Raw genomic sequence first — 17980 nt, 5'->3', positions numbered from 1 at the left:
CCTACCCTCCCAGTCTCTACACTGTGACACCCAGCAAGTCTTCTTTCATGCCTCCATACGTATTAGTTTTTGTTCCAAGGCACCTGGACACTTCATCTATCAATGCACTTGTCTCTATATTAATGTAATGGCCGCTGTTCACCACTGAGCGCCTGGCATTCAGCCCGTGCCCTGTATATGGTAGGTGATCAATAAATATTTCTCAGATAAACAAACAAAAATAAAACAATTTATTTTGACCATTCAGAGATAAAACATTGTTGATTTTGGTATATTTCCTTTTACAGTACTTTTCCTGAACAAATAAACAATTTACTTAAATTATTTTACCAAAAAAAAAAAAAAAAAAAACAGATTAGACTGCACATACTATTTTCTCAACTTGCTTTTTTCACTTACTACATTATGTCATTAAATATCCTTGCTACCATATCATTTTAATGATTGCACAGAACAGATGTTCCCTAATTTAACCGATCCCCTATTGGTTACAATTTTTCACTGCTCTCACACAGTAAAATACACTTGATACACATCCCTGTGGCCAAATCTAAACAAATTCCTAGAAGCAGAGCAGTTGAGTCAAATGGTATGCAAAATATTATGTTAGTTATAGTACATACCAAAAGCTTAAAACATGGGTTATCATTTCTTAAGGATACTGGCAGGATGTCCACACCCAGAATAATGAGGCACCTGAAATCTTTATTTAAAAAATGGCTGAGGGAACATAGGGTTGTTCCACCCAGATGAACAGCCTGTTGGATGGATGATAATGTTTAGTTACTTCTGAGGACAAAACTGGAACCAGCTGAGAGAGACAGAAAGAGGTACTCTGTTAAATTCAAGAAGAGAATAGAATTTTCTCAAAGAGCTATCCAACATGGACCTTGCAGTCGCTTCAGGTACTCAGGCTGGGGCAGGCAGGAATCCTGCCAGGGAAAGATACTGGGTCACAGAAAGGTCAGTCAGTCAACCACAAAGGTCAGTCGTGTTCAACTGCTACTATCTCAACCCTTCAGAGGGCTCCCCACTGCATTCTTCAAATGAAACTGGAGAAAAGCTATGATAAAACTTTCCTACGTTAGCCTAAGTCCTCTAGAGCACAGGGCATACTTACTGCACACAAACTGCTGGTGACAGAACCAATTTCACCAATAAGCAAAAAGTCACGGCAAAAGTCATTGACTACAGCACAGTAACATGTTTTACTGTGCAGGTCTCATGCCTTTCCAAAATGAGAAGGGTCTGACTTAGCCTCACTGTAATATATGTGATAAGAGTAAATGACTCTAATGATAACATCTGTTGTAATTGCCTAATCTCCCTGGTTTTTAAAGAAGGAAGGTATTCAACAGATCAACTGCCACTGTTGCCAGGGGAGGGGATTGCTGTTATCTCTTCCTCAATTTTTACCGCACAACGTTCATATGTAAATGAAGTATGTTTCTAAAAGATACTTGAAAGTAAAGGAAGGAGGAAAATAACATTGTATTTCCACTTCTATGAAAGTCGAGCTTCTCTAGAAATGCAGGGGGATTTACGAAATGACAAACAGTGCCAACATAAATGACAAACAGTGCCAACATCAAGTCCTCAGTGGCTACGACTAAGGCTCGGAAGCCAGATTGCCTGTGATTTGGCCCCTCTGGCTTGTTTTCCACGTGTCTGACATGGGGTCAACAGTACCACACTGACACGGATGGCAGGATTAAATGAGTTAATACATGTAAAATGCCTAGACTAGTGCGCAGCACACAGGAAGTGCCATATAACTGTCAGACACTTATTTTCACTGTCAGTGTCATTTCCACGCGTACTTAAAGGATAAAGGTCGGGACAATAACGCAGGACCTTAAGTAAGCAAGAAGGGCCGACGAAGAGGTTATTTTAAAAATACAAGCAGAATCGACTTCAAATAGTCCACCTTCTAACAAGTTCATTTAACTACCAGCCGTTTAAAAATCAGAATCCGTTTCATCACAGAAAGGATGTTTCAAATGGTGGTTGGGTTCCCAAACCAACACAAAGGAGTTAAAACTCACTAGGATAATAATGAAAAAAGAGGGAAAACATTAAGGAAGATGACTAGAAGCTGCTAAGGGACATTACGGGGAAAAAAATAGAATTCTCTGTGCTGATCCAAAAGACTGGAAACATTCAAGGAGAAAGCGCTGTCACCACCATGCTGTGGCATGAATATTAGAATGGAAACTCAGTTTTCAAGGAGAAAAACCAAGTCAGGGTCTATAGTTGAGCAAGTGTTTGTTTTGGCTGTCACCTGACTGGCTCCAGAGAAAATAAGTTTTAAGCTACACTGGCTGGGAGTGTGGATTTCTTGGACCTGATGAATTAAGCACTATAATGAACTCTGCAAATGAACTGAAACCAGGCTCTGCTATCATAGTAAATTTGGCCAATTTTTCTCATTGGCTAATAGTAGTAAGTCTGAAATTAAACTAATCGAATAAGTAAAGGGAGAAACAAGCTAAAGTACAGAAATATGCAAAATGTACCTCCATAAAGAAAAGTGTTTTTTTTTTTTTGTGAGGAGATCAGCCCTGTGCTAACATCTGCCAATCCTCCTTTTTTTTTTTTTTTTTTTTTGCTGAGGAAGATTGGCCCTGGGCTAACATCTGTGCCCATCTTCCTCCACTTTATATGGGACACCGCCACAGCATGGCTTGCCAAGCAGTGCGTCGGTGCACGCCCGGGATCCCAACTGGCAAACCCCCGGCCGCCGCAGCGGAGCGCGCCCACTTAACCACTTGCACCACCGGGCCGGCCCCAAGAAAAGTGTTTTTGATTTATGATTTATCCAAGTGCATCATCAGAAGAGGAAAAATATCCAGAGCAACTTCCAAAGCCTCAAGTACTATATAATGAAATTCCAAAATGGACTAGTCAAATTTTCTGATGGAAGAGATACATGTCATTTTTAGAAGCCACAACCTCTTCCCCAAGCAGAGCGCCAAGAAATTTTAAAGTCTGAATGTAAATGTTAATTGCAATCTACTAAAAACAGAACAAAAAAACCCTTGATATTTAAACTTCCAAGTATAAGGATGAGGTCAGGAGGAGAGACTGTCCATCTTCCCACCTTCCACTTGTTCTCCATTCCACTTGCCCCACCATGCTGTTATTCCCACATTCCTTGTACACTGTTCTGCCCTCCTCTTGTGAAAGGTCTTGCCACGCCTCTTTAAAAGCCCAAACAATTCAAAACTAAACTATGGTGTTGAAGACAGCTTCTAGGGAGCAGCTGATTCTGTCTTGTTCAAGGTTTTATAAACAGGTGTGTTCAGTTTGTGAAAACTCCAACTGCCCATTATGATTTGTGCACACTTCTACATGTGTTACTTCAATAGACAGTTTAAAGATTTTTTTATAGTACCTGAAAATAAATTTAAAGAAGACAGTTATTCTTTTCATTTCCCCAGAATGTGGACTAAACAGCATGATCCCTAAGGTAAAGCACTGCCAACCCAACAACCACTCCTTTGTTGTTAATGAGAAAGGCGGCGGGTGGGTGGGTAGAAAATCATGACCAAGATTTTGTGGTGGCTGCTGCTGAGGCTGACGTACTCAACTCCAAGGGACACGCCACACAACTCTCCCCCTCAAATATCACAACCTGACAGCAAAGCACTGAAAGCATCTGCCATTTGTGATCTCAAAGTATGAAAATTGTAGTTACTTGCCAGCAGAAACCCAGGAACACTGTAAGCCTTGATTGAGAAACTGCTGGTACAGCTTCAAAAAACCTGACATTTAGAAAAGAGATTTGGTCCCACGAGTGGGCCTCTAGAAATGTAAACTGAATTCTTCTTTGCATTTTAAAAATTGTAGCCAAAACCACAATAGTGAATACTAGCAGTCTTTCCTTAAAACAGTTCAGAATAATGCATATATATATGTAGAACATAATGCGTATAGCACAAATACCCTAAAGAGATGATGAGATCCCTTGTAAACATTCATACACTGTCCAAATAATTCCTAAGACTTCATTTGAACTAGTAAGTACATCTCTTACACACACAACGTTAGGTAGTGGAGGAGTACTCCAAAGAGACCAGGAAAAAAAAACCAAGTCTAAGAATCCTTAAGACCCCTTAAACTCTGTTCATACTCCGTCAACAAGGACGTCTGCTTCTTCCTATTGCCCAACTGCCGAGGTCACAGTCTACGGGGAAATAAGCTGCTTTACGCACACATCAGAACCCCATTGTGGCTTGAACGTAGACTCATCCACAGATGGAGGGAAACACCACCAGAGAATGAAACCAATTTTAACTCGAAGCTGAACTACGTTGTAGGAAAAGATGACGGTGAAGAACAATGGAATTTTGCGTGGTGAAAACTGTAAATCAACGACCGGAGGTATCTAGCTGTTTGGGAGCAACTACATAGAGCCGGGCCCTTCTCCCTGCAAAGTGGAGTTCTATAATTAGCCAGTGTGGGCACTCACCTGCATCCCTTCTCCCAGCTCAGCCCCTGAGACGGCTGCCTGCAGGGGTTAGCCCAGGTTTGAACTGCTCTCAGAATAGGAAATCCCCTTGCATTACATTACATAAGGGGGGTGGTGTTCCAGACGACCAGCCAGTGTAAGTCTTCAGTGGACATTTTTTAAATCCTTCCTCACAGCTGCTATAACAACACTAGCAATATGGCTTACGTTTCAAGGATAGAGGCCTTACAAAAGCCGGCGGCAACTTCCTCCACAAGGCTCATTTTCCAGCTGGAAATTAGAGGCAAGAAACCCTATCCAACAAAACCCCAGGCTTATGCTTGCTCCCGGGGGGCGCCCCTCCCGCCAAATGCCAAGAAGGGGAAACTCGATTGCGGTGACCCCAAAACAGCTTTCAGATGTTGCAGCACAACTGGTCACAAAACGCCTCCAGCTGAAAGAAAAGGGCTAATAAAAGGGACGTAACACCTGGTGAACCGTTTGCTCGGCCATCTCTCCACCACACCAAGAGTGAGGATGCCCCTCCACAAACCTGGACCTGGCTGCTCTGCTGCCAGCACGTGGACACGTATGTTGACACTGAGGAAAAACTGAGACTGCTCAGCTCCTGGCCATAATCTAAGAAAACAGACACTAAATAAACTGGCCAGGGCTGCTGTGTGCTCCCTGGATGAGAGTGGGATTCAGAACAGAAATCCAGAGAGCAGCCTGTGGGCCTACAAGGAAACGTTCAATAAATATTTGTTGATTGATTTTTTTAAAGAGATGATTAAAGGGTTAGAGGTTTTTGAAAAAGGCCTTGGTACAAAGGTCAAAAGTACAGCATCAGTCATCTAGAAATGGGTGTCTGTGAAGGGCCATTTGATAATGGTCTGACCACTGCAGAGAGGGCTGTACCCCCACGAGCTGGTTACTTCCCAGTGTCTGCAACATGATGGACTGGGAAAGGCTGCCAGGAGACTGGGAATTCTCCTGCTTTAGATCCCCTAAAAAAATGAATAAATTATCACCTCTCTAGGAGGTTACCAAAAGTGCAGGTTAAAATCTACCCAAATGATAGTAGGCAATCAGTACACCGTTTCCATTCTTGACCACCAACTCCTCGAGGGAAGCAAAAGGAAGGGGCTGGAAAAGGGCCAGGACAACTGAAGCTGGAAGCACAGGGCAGAGACCGAGGGCAGGTGATCACGGCTGGTCATCTAGGAGAGTCACTGCCACCACCTGCACTGACTCAGGGACCTTTACCACCTCCTTTAATTACCTCCACAGCAACCCAATCAGGAAGTTACCATGATCACCTAAGCCGAGGAAACTGAGGCACAGAGAATATAAACCACTTGCCCAAAGTCACAAAGCTCAAACTAACAGTAGAGTCAGGATTTGAACCCAGTGCTCTTAACCATAAATTATGAATTGGGTTTAGTGCTGGGTTCAAGATTACCTATTACTAAATCTACAGATAGGTTTCACCCCAGGTGAACTATAAAGAAGGAACCTAACACTCACAATACAGAGTAACTTCTACAACCGGAAATACCATCGTCCCAACAAAGGTGAAAACTTCTATTCCCTTCAACTACTGCTTTGTTCAATTAGCTTACCATGTTTAACGGTGATTGGGTTGGGGTTTTTCTTGGGGGCAGGATGTTGAGGCCAGTATTAAAAACATTACCATGATTTTAATCACAATCATTTAACTAACAACAAAAGAGGGGCAACTCTTCTCACCTTAGGTCTTATTTGGGCAAAGAGAGCAACAAGCATTTTAAACACTGCTTCCAATAAATTAATAAAAGCAAACAAACAAAACTGCTCAACTTGAGAAAATCGAGCCCTAAGGATAAAAAGCATCCTAAAGAGCAAAAGCCAGCAGCAGCTGCTGCAGGTGGACTGGAAAGTGGGGGCCACTGCTACACTCCCACTGCCCACACCCACCGCTCAGGACCACCCGGGAGCTTGCCTGAAACGCGTACTCTCAGGTCCTACCCAGACATACTGAACCAGAACAGGCGTTTCAACATGATCCCTGGGTGATTCCTATGAAAGCTTGAGAAGTGCTGCCCTATGGGATGCGTGCCTTAAGACATGATCACACCTACCAGAAAGCAAGCGGAGGCAGGGAGGTAAAGGAACCAATCGCTACAAGGCTGTCCAAATAGGCCCCAAATTTCTACAACTTACCTTCATAATTACAAATGAGCATTACCATTTTATTCTAATTCCTGCCATCAAGTGTGAACAAGAGAAAATTTATTGAAAACTCTTTGTAGTTCATAACTGTCACCTATTTTGAAAATTAACCACCAGAAATCCTGTGATCACAGTAAAGGAGATTATCTGTTATTCTTTGAGTTACAACTGTCCATCCTGGGCAATGGGCAGCAAGCCCTGTTTCAGATATATAAGAAATTCTCAGTCATTAAAAGTGGACCACTATAAAATCAATGAAGCTAGCAAAATAAGAAAATATGGAAAAGAGAGTAAAGAAACCTAAGTACAGTGACTATACTAAGACAATATAGGGCCGGCCCCGTGGCTTAGCGGTTAAGTGCGCGCATTACGCTGCTGGTGGCCCAGGTTCGGATCCCGGCGCACACCGATGCACCGCTTCTCCGGCCATGCTGAGGCCGCGTCCCACGTACAGCAACTAGAAGGATGTGCATCTATGACATACAACTAACTACTGGGGCTTTGGGGGAAAAAATAAATAAATAAATAAAAATTTAAGACAATATAAAGCATATGGCATAAACCATCTTGAATATCAAGGCAAAAAGAGAACTTACACTACTCGGTTTTTAGCTACTAAAGCTGCAGTGAACAGCTTTCTTCATCATTCTTAAAGTAATGTGTTTGTAATAATGGTAAAATGAAGGATTTGGACGTCATGAATCATTTCTTTCATGCAGAAAGATCAAAAGGTATTGCCTTCCCCTCCTATGTATGAGGAGTTATAAACCTTTTTTTTTCCCTTCAGAGATATAGTTTTCCATAAGTGACAAAAAACACACCAACATACAATTCACCAACATTGCTGACCTATGTTAATCAAAATTTTCACAACTCCAGAACAAAAAGGAACTCTCCTTATTACAGCCTAAGTCACTAAACCAGACATTGCCTTCACACTCTAATAATAAAATGTGTCCATCAACACACCCAAAGGGCAGCCTCATTTCCTAATCTGAATTTAATACTCAAGTATCCATGTAATTTCCCCTTATGTTTCAAATATACAGGACAACTGTAGTTCTGCATTCATTCTTCCTATCAAACCACGGTGGGAAAGATAACAGAATCATCCCACACAAACCACTCTTAAGGACTTACAGGCTGTAGAGTTAATTCTATAAAATTTGGCCAACAGTCCCATTTAGTTATAATCTCACAATGGGAAATGGATTGCAATTATCCATTAGTGTAATCTAGCCTCCATAGTCAATAAATAAACGTCACTTCCAGTCAGTCAGATGAACCCTGGTTGAGAGGGCTATGAAGAAATAGAGATATAAAGGAGATCCTGTAAACATCTAAGGAACACACTGATGACTGATTTCAAGCCAAAATGTCTAGAACTCGTGACAGAAAGTGAAATGCCCATGATTAATATGGTCTCACTTCTAAATGCATTAAAGTGTTATGCTAACACTCTCACCAGTCTCTGAAAAGAGAAAAAATTTTAAAGCAAAAAAAGGGCTCAAGTTCCAATTTGCTAGCTCAAGTCACACCCTATCATTTTGTAGCTTTCCTCCTTATGTGGCCCTGCTGTTCCTTTAGAATTTTTTAAGACCTGAGATTTGACTAATTATAGCCATTTCAGAAATAGTTACCAAAAACCTAGGTACCCATACACTGCTTTAAATGTTTGCCTTGAGTCTTCAGTTTATAGAGGGACTATATGGGGAAACTTACCTTGTTCTTTTACACCCAGAATCTTCTCACCCCACTATATTCTGTTTCCTGGATACCAAAATTCACTGGCTGAAAAGTCACCTACTGACTGACAAACGATACTTCTACCCAAACCCTTCTTTAAAAACTATTTCAAATTAAGAATGCAAGCTTTGGGAAACACCAGGGGATTGCCTGCTCCCTTTCTCCACCCCTCTTACACCTACACACACACAAGCAGCAGCAATCACAACATAGGGGCGCTTGGTCTTTGCCAAGAGGCTCCACCATCCGGTAATTGGCTCATAAATTTCATTCATAACTTGAAACAGAAAGGGCCCAAAATGAGCGATCTGTAATTTTAAATGTTGTCATTATTCTCCTGGCTGCAAGCAGTTAAAGAAGGCCTTGCAAGCTCATGAATTACGGGTGCAGTTTATTACTCTGAATGAGCTCAGAACAAGCACAGTATCTCAGGAAGCTGGTGATGAGAGGGGAAGGAGGTCATTTGTGAGCCCAGATGCTTCCATGGAATGAAGCTTAAATGTCACTTATCCAATCATAGGGAAACCATCCTCCTTCTGCTCCCAGGCCCTCCTCCTTCCTTCACGACCCACAGCACACCTTTAAGGTGGAGAAATTTTACACATGTATTATTATGCATCTTTCCTTAAAATATACTTCAGATCAGCCCTTGCTAATTTATTAGTCTTTAAGCAGAGGTTTTTAAATGCTTATAAGAGAAAAAGTATAGCAGTCAGAGAATTAGGAAAAGCACACATCCAACCTTCACTGCTGAAAAGTTTTCTAACAGATTTTAGTCTACATATAACAAACAGCAACCCAACCCCAAATGGAGGGATAAACAAACACACTCTGAATCAGTGATTTACTCCTGCAAATACTGGACTAACTAGAAATCACATTTCAGACATATCAGGAATTCTGTGAACGGAGACATTAGAAATTTCAGGTTGGGGGTGGTGGGGACACACATTAGGCAGTTCAACAGTTACTCGGAAGCCCACACCCATAGGGGCTGAGATCCTGGCAGTGGCCAGACAGAACTCCAGTTTTCTTAAGGAGCAGCAGGAGACTAAGTGATCATAGTCAAGGCAAGCAAGTCAGACCAACAGAAAAAATGATTCAATACCAAATATCTTATCTCATTTACCCACACCCACGCCCCCCTTAGAAGTGAGGAAACAGGCAGAGGTTGCCTCAATAACTTCCGGCCAAATGAGGATTGCTTTGGAAACTGCAAATGGGGCCATCTGTGTGGCCCCCAAGCTACGATGTAGCGGAAAAAGAAAAGGGAACCAAGACGAAGACCACAGGTTTGGGCAGAGCTAGACCAACATGCTCCTATTTCCCCTACAGGCCCAGTGAGCAGGAAGCCAGCGCTGCTGAATGCAAGCCAACCTAGGTTTGAATTCCAGCTCTACCCCTTCTCCAAACTCAAAATTCCTTCCTATAGAAAAGGGGATACATCAACTTCAGAGTGCCGATGGGCAGGCTTTATGAGATAAAGCACAAGAGTACGTGGCAAAAAGCTGGGACTCAACAAATGTTTTGGTTTCCTCTAAAACTGTCCCCCCACTACCCCTTCCCAAAGAAAGTATTTCATCAGTGTGCAGACCCTCTTCCTCATGATCTAACCCAGAGACCAGTGCCATTTCTTCCCCATGTCAAACACTCCTGTACCTGTTGTAGAGAAACCTGAAATTTTACCCTACTGGTACCTTCGTTTTACAAATTAGTTGTTGGTAGCAGAGGCATGATTAGAACATAGTCGATGCTCTTTATACTACCTTCATCTTTCCCAAAAGGGGTTCCAGAGAACCCTAGGCCCATGGATATTATTCAAAATCGGGGATCACTGATCAATTAAGTTTGAGAAACATCAGGTTTAAACAGGTTTCTTTCTTTTAGGTTTGTTCATGGGACTGTGGTCCTGTAAGAAACAGTCCTAGTACACCAAAATTACACTGAAGCTTCCTTCCCTTAGTCTCCAAAAGCATAATATATTTGTCATAACATACTTGGGATACACCACACTACCCTATCTCATTCAATTTTGCTAGTGTTTGATTGAGGACTTTTATTCAGGGGGAGGGTGTTTTTCTTTTTTTTTTTTTATTTTATTTATTTATTTTTTGTGAGGAAGATCAGCCGTGAACTAACATCCATGCCAATCCTCCTCTTTTTGCTGAGGAAGACCGGCTCTGAGCTAACATCTATTGCCAATCCTCCTCCTTTTTTCCCCCCTCCTCCTTTTTTTCCCCCAAAGCCCCAGCAGATAGTTGTATGTCATAGCTGCACATCCTTCTAGTTGCTGTATGTGGGACGCAGCCTCAGCATGGCTGGAGAACCTGGGCTGCCAGTAGCTGAGCGCACGCACTTAACCACTAAGCCACGGGGCTGGCCCCCGAGGGTGTTTTTCTAAGTAATACATGAATGAATGTTCACTGTAAAAAGTAAACTATACTAAGGATATAGGGTAAAAATGAGTTTATTTTCTACAGCTCAGAGAAACCGAAAAAGTCAATTATCCTAATCCTTCGAGGTTTCAATTGTACAAATAACAAAGTTATTAGCAAAACATAACTAGAGAAACTCATGGAATTTCAAGTTCTCATTATAGTAGTGAACTCTTAGGACACTTAACCGTAACTTCATTACAAACTGTCCAACAAAAACTAGTAGTCACTTTTTAAGAAAATATTTTATTTGTACTACTGATAAAGATACTAAGAAAATAGAGGAGACTCCTGAGAAGCTATCTAATAAAGCAAATTAACAAACTGAAAAAATGAATTGAGCTACAATTCAAATGTAGTTTTGATTACATTGCCATTACTTCATTTTCTGCTGCCATATATGAAGAAAAACTTGAATAAACTCAAAATGTCTTGGTTACTAAATTTCTGCTAAAGAGTTCCTGAGGAGAGTCTTTAAGGAAAAAGTATTACATTGTAAATGTGATTTAACTGTCTTGGATCTATCTGAATTACTGTAAGAGAGCACTAACAATATTATATTTTCTTATGTTTTTCTTTTTCTACTTTCTGAATTTTCTGTACTATATATATGCCCCTTTCAAAAGGGAAAACATTAACATGTTACATTTATTGAGAAAATATAGGGTTCACTAAATAATCTAATACTTGTTTTTTTTTTTTCCAACTCTCCTGCCAGTTCTTACAGATCAGCAGGGCTACCAGGAGTGCCGTGTGGAAAAGATTCCGAAAAGGATTCAAAGAGGGTTAGGACCTGACACAGCCGCGGTCCAGAGCAAATGAAAAGAATGAACTTACCAACCCTGGTGGTATCCCTAACAAGACGTGTGCTGAACGGGGAGGGAGAGTCTGGGAAAGGATGGGACCTATAAAAGCATAAGTAGATAAATAGGAGACGGGTGACAGCTGAACAGAAATACATCATATCAAACTGAAACAACACCTATGAAAGTGTCTTAGTTTAACCCAGTCTAGAAATTTCTGAGACTAGCTCCAGTTACCCGAACTGGGAGTGGACACTTAAAAGGATGGAGATGGTCAGAGAATGTCAGGAAGAAACCATGATATGGACAAAAGCCACCCTGAGGTGCTATGAGTACTGCAGCATAAACCAAAATGGGAAAAGACTTTTACAACAGCATCAAAAACCATAAAATGGTCACGATACATAAGGGGCTGGTAAAGTACTAGATGAACCTGGCACACCTTGCTGTGTCAGAAAGGAAGTGCTCCAGGAATGATGAGGACATGTTACAGGGACACAGGAGACAGCTTAAAGGGCTCCCGATATTAATTTCCTTATTGGTAACTGTTACTATGGTTTTGTAAGAACAGTCTTACTTCTAGGAAATAAACACTGAAGTATTTGGGGATAAAGGAATATTATGTCTGCAACTTACTCTCAAACGGTTGAGCATTTAATAAGTACATGGTAGGGGAGGGACAAAGAAAGAGAGGAGAGAATATACCACAAACATGATAAAATGTTAAAATGATAAAAATAAATTTTGAAATATACCACAAACTGGGGCCGGCCCGGTGCCATAGTGGTTAAGTTGGCACTCTCCACTTCCGCAGCCCAGGGTTCACAGGTTCGGATCCCGGGCACCACCAAAGCACCATACCAAGGTTCATACCAAGGCACCACTTATCAAGCCATGGTGTGGTGGTGTCCCATATAAAAAAAGTAGAGGAAGATGGGCACGGATGTTAGCGCAGGGCCAATCTTCCTCAGCAAAAAGAGGAGGATTGGCAACAGATTAGCTCAGGGAAATCCTCTTCACAAAAAAATAATAATAAAAAACAAAAATTTTAAAAAAAGAAAAAAACATACCACAAACTAAGTAAGAAAAAAAAGTACGAAGGAGGAAAATAACAGTGACCGGGAGGTCTGAGAGATGTGAAAGGATATTAGAGTATCATGGCTTAATCAGATTTGCTGCTGCTGTCTTCTCCAGCAAAATCTACAAGCTCAAACACTCCAAAAATGATACCATTAGAATGTACACTAAAATGCCCAACTGCAGTAACTTATGCCAATAATAATAAAAAATAGCATTTACTTCAAACTAACAGAAATATTACTGACAAAGCCACTTATAAAAATGTTACTGACAAAGGCATCTCTTTTTCTAAGTTTTTTAAAAGACAAAAGGAAATTTCTCTTTTTGGACTGAAAATAAGCCAGATAAGAAAATAAAAGACATGGAAAGAAACACCTTTCTAAACAAAGTTCTAGCCTCACAACAGGGAAAAAAAACCACAGGCCTGGCAGAAGTGATCCCTCTTTTTTGTGTGTGTGTGAGGAAGATCATCAGCCCTGAGCTAACATCTGTTGCCAATCCTCCTCTTTTTGCTGAGGAAAATTGGCCCTGGGCTAACATCCATACCCAACTTCCTCTATTTTATATTTGGGACGCTGCCACAGCATGGCTTGACAAGCAGTGCGTAGGTCCATGCCCAGGATCCAAACCTGCAAACCCTGGGCCACTGAAGCGGAGTGCACGAACTTAACCACTACACCACCAGGCCACCGGCCCTAGAAGTGGTCCCTCTTTTTATGTTTATGTGATACTTAAAATGTTTTTTAAATCTAAAACCCTAAGCAACCAAAGAGATATACATTTCTTTCTTTCTTTTCTTTTCTTTTTTTTTTTTTTTTGCTGAGGAAGATCGGCCCTGGGCTAACATCCGTGCCCATCTTCCTCTACGTTATATGGGATGCTGCTACAGCATGGCTTGACAAGCAGTGCGTTGGTGCGCGCCCGGGATCCAAACCTGCGAACCCCGGGCTGCAGCAGCAGAGCGCGTGCACTTAACCACTAGGCCACTGCGCCAGCCCCATACATTTCTTAAACTATTCATCATGAAGCAATCTCCTCACAACCAAGACTTCCAGCCACATCGATGTTATTTTCAATACACCACCAACAAGCAAGTACACCAACTAGTATTCAATGACACAAGCTAAGATTATTAAATTGCATGACATCGGTATGATATAGCCAGTCAGTCAGTTTAGTTAGATCACACAATCTTCAGCTAAGGGCCAGAGTAAAACCTATTCAATTAAAAAGATATTTTTTCAATTAAAATTGCCCTAAAATGCTAACTGGTTCACACTTCTTGAAATCTTACTACTTATATTAACTTCATTAACATTAGAAATGACACATCTGGTCACAACAATAAAATGCATAATGCAATAAAATGGTTCTATACCAGGGAGAATTTACAGAAGACCAGGGTAGGCAAGTTCTAGTTACCTGTTAAGGTGCTTTTAAGTTTTCCAAATCCTTGAAGTGATTTATAGGTTTCCTCTTTCAAGAAATTATATTGTTGATCCATTAAAAAGAAAAGGTTCTCTGAGTTCATTACATTCTCTCCTAAAACAACTTCTGCTCTAGGATCCTCCCTCTGTCCCAAGCTCCCAGATGTCTCCCACGTGACAAAGTCCTTCCCCTGCATCCCTTCTCTATTAGGAAAGATCAGGTTGAGGGGCCCTAACAGTGAAGCCACGCACCCCCATCAGAGTTCAGGATGTTCACCACCCTCTAGTTCAACACCACCCCATACTACACCCCATAGTTCACAACCACTCCAAAGTTCACCACCACCATGGCTTTAAAAAGTTTATGATTCATTGATTCTTAATTACAAACAGGAACAAGTTCTACCTCTCCAGCCTCATCTCCCTCCATGCCCTGCACTGACCTCACCACACCAGCAAACATACACACTGACACACACAGGAATGTGCACACACAAGCATACATGCTGCTCCAGGTCCTTGTGCTTTCGCTCCTCCTCTCCCCTGGGCCTGCAATGTTCTTTCTTTTTTTTTTTTTTTTAATTTTATTTATTTATTTTTTTCCCCCAAAGCCCCAGTAGATAGTTGTATGTCATAGTTGCACATCCTTCTAGTTGCTGTATGTGGGACTCGGCCTCAGCATGGCCAGAGAAGCGGTGCGTCGGTGCGCGCCTGGGATCCGAACCCGGGCTGCCAGCAGCGGAGCGTGCGCACTTAAACTGCTAAGCCACGGGGCCGGCCCTGCAATGTTCTTTCTGACTCTGCTTCTCTAACCATTCAAGCCACAGCCTTTTATCTAACTTCTACTCATCCTTTATAAGAAACTGCCTTCCCCCAGGAAGCTCTCCCCGACCCACCCACCTCACTCCTAAACGGGTTAAGCACCTCCTCCTTCCAGGAAGCTTCCATCATAGCCTGTGCACGTTCTTCAGTTGGTTGTCATGATAATCATCAGTTTGTGTACTTGTCTCCCCTGCTAGACAGTGAGATCCAGAAGATAAGAGATGATCTTACTGGAAAATACTAAAAAATAATCGATGTTTCCTAAATAAATAAAAGAATACTGAACAAGGCCTTATCACAAATATTTACAATGTCCATTCAAAAGTAATACCCACTAATTACTTTGTTTACAAAATATTTGTCCCTTCAAAGAAGTAGAGTTCTTTAAAAATGAATTCTAAAATAATTAATTAGTAGAAAGTTTAACAGGTATCACAATTTAGGTAAGAAAAAGGACGACTATCCTAGAAATGTGGCCACATTCCCTTAACACTGCGAATTCATAATATCTAACAAGGTTTGGCTCAGCTCAGGATCTGTAGGTGAAAAAATGCAAGCAGCCTAAATGCAAACACAAATCACCAATCACAAAGGTTAAGGACACTGTGGCACACTCCACTCCAGGGACCTCCTAGTGAACTAGGACAAGTTCAAGGGCATCAATAAGCATCAGGCCCGGAAGAGAAAGGCATCTCCTCTCTGTGAGAGCCTTCAACTATTTCAAAATCCCGTGCATTTGGAGATAGAAATAAGAAACTAACAAGCCTACAGCTAGCTAGGTAACATTCTTTTAACTGGTCAGTTTCTTAAATTGTAATTTTACAGATACACAGCTTCTAAAACGGAAACTGTTTTCAAAGCTTGAAGGTAAAGTGACAGTCCTGAGTGGATTCACCAGAAAACTTTTTATACTTACTACTCACACGAAAATCCTTCTAAAATGATGACCTACCTTGAATTAAGAAAATATTACAACTTAAACCTCCAGGTGACTCTGGATTTCATAATTTTAATATTTAAATATTCCAGGGGGCTCTGAGGTGCTGTGGTGAAACAAGCGCTCCTAGCCTGGCTGGGGAGCAGCACTATTACATTTCTGGTGAATCATCTGGCAAAATACAATAGGCTTTAAGACTTCCATTTCCACTGACCCTGGGATTCCATCTTTGGTAATCTACCCTAATGGAAACAATAAAAAGTTTCATACATAAAGGTGGTCAGACTTGTGTAGCGTTATCAAAATTCAAAACAATTTAAAATTTTTAAATACAGTGAAATAGTTAAAAAAAAAACTGGTGGGGGCTGGCCCCACAGCCTAGTGGTTAAGTTCAGTGCACTCTGCTTCAGGGGGTCTGGGTTCAGTTCCTGGGCACAGACCTACACCACTCATTGGTAGCCATATTGTGGTGGCGACATACATACAAAATAGAGGAAGACTGGCACAGATGTCAGCTCAGGGCGAATCTTTCTCAGCAAAAAGAAACCCTGGCGCTTGTACATCAACTGAATAGATACATGCCCGTTACAATTGTTATTATGGAAAAAAGAAAGAACAAATACAAAAAGAAGCCTCATCCCACAGGACAGGCAAATCCAGGGACCCAGGATTCACCCACTATGAAAACCTAAAGTGAGGGGGTTGTTTCAGAAAAGGAATAGATGGCAATGAAGTGGGGTAAAAAATTGTTACTATGCAAAATATGTAATAACATAAGGAAATACTTATGATAATATCTAGTGGAAAAAAACAGAAACAAAATTGTATATACAGTAGGATTACAAAAATATTTGCATGGAGGGAAAGAATAGCTGTAAAAAAAAACAATACAGCAAAATGTTTACAACAGTTGTGCGGGGTAGTGAAGCTAGGGATAACTTCTTTTTTTTTTTTTTTTACTTTTATTTATTTATTTTCCCCCAAAGCCCCAGTAGGTAGTTGTACATCATAGTTTCACATCATTCTAGTTGCTGTACGTGGGACGCGGCCTCAGCATGGCCGGAGAAGCAGTGCATCGGAGAAGCAGTGCATCGGTGCGCGCCCGGGATCCGAACCCGGGCTGCCAGCAGCGGAGCGCGCGCACTCAACCGCTAAGCCACGGGGCCGGCCCTAGGGATAACTTCTTTTCTGCCTTTCTGTGGTGTCAGTGTTATTACTTGAGGAAAAAACATTATTTTAAAATATGTCTGTGTGTACCGGGCAGGAAGGTGGTCCTAGTGTTATTACTTGAGGAAAAAACATTATTTTAAAATATGTCTGTGTGTACCGGGCAGGAAGGTGGTCCTAGCACTGGGATGGGAGGTCAAGCTGCCCCTTCAACACACAGCTGCAGATCACTATGATTTGGGCTGTCACAGGCTCTCCACTACATCCCTTCATTTGAGGGTCAGTCCTCCCTCCTCCTTTAGTACAAGAAATTCCCCTTCTTGACTTAACTGCTACTTCAAGTCTGATACAGGCTGAGAAACCAGACCATCTGAGTCACTTAGAACTATAGGGGAAAACAACAGCTCCTTCACTTCACTCAATACAAAGGTATACCACGTGTGAAAGTAAGGTTTTTCTGGTAGTCGAGTCAGAACTTCAAGAAGATGAATTAAGGAGCATTTCCAACCTAAGAGAAGACAACACTTTAACCAAGATGTTACTCAGTAACTGTACAAGCTCAGTCTAATGTGGATTTTTCAAACATTTTTAAACCCATTTGAAAACCAACTTTTCATCACATGAGCTTGATTCTGGCCAAATGTTAACACCACTAACTTTTTAAAGAAAGCAGTAAGACTGACAATACTAAAGTTGACAAGGACAGGGAGCAACTAGAATGCTCAGGATTTCAAGATGGTGCAAGTGCTTTGGAGAACTGTGTGACAGTTTCTGATGAAGTTAAACATACACTTACTTTATGACCCAATTACACATTTAAGGATTTACCCCTGAGAAATGAAAATGTTTGACTACACGTAACCTTGAACTCAATGTGCATAGCAACTAACTGCCAAAAACTG

At 41.4% G+C, this 17980-nt stretch overlaps 1 protein-coding gene across 9 annotated transcripts in view; it reads right to left on the bottom strand.

The window, feature by feature from the left end:
* The window catches only part of JARID2 (jumonji and AT-rich interaction domain containing 2), a 260738-nt gene that overhangs the window by 204073 nt on the left and 38685 nt on the right, over positions 1–17980 (bottom strand). The window lies entirely within an intron of this gene.

This window comes from Ceratotherium simum, chromosome 13 (genome assembly GCF_057802395.1).
Source record: "Ceratotherium simum simum isolate JZ-2026a chromosome 13, ASM5780239v1, whole genome shotgun sequence".
In the NCBI taxonomy this organism is placed as follows: domain Eukaryota; kingdom Metazoa; phylum Chordata; class Mammalia; order Perissodactyla; family Rhinocerotidae; genus Ceratotherium; species Ceratotherium simum.
The sequence above is the reverse complement of the archived record's forward strand: the minus strand, read 5'-3'. Positions and strand labels throughout refer to the sequence as shown.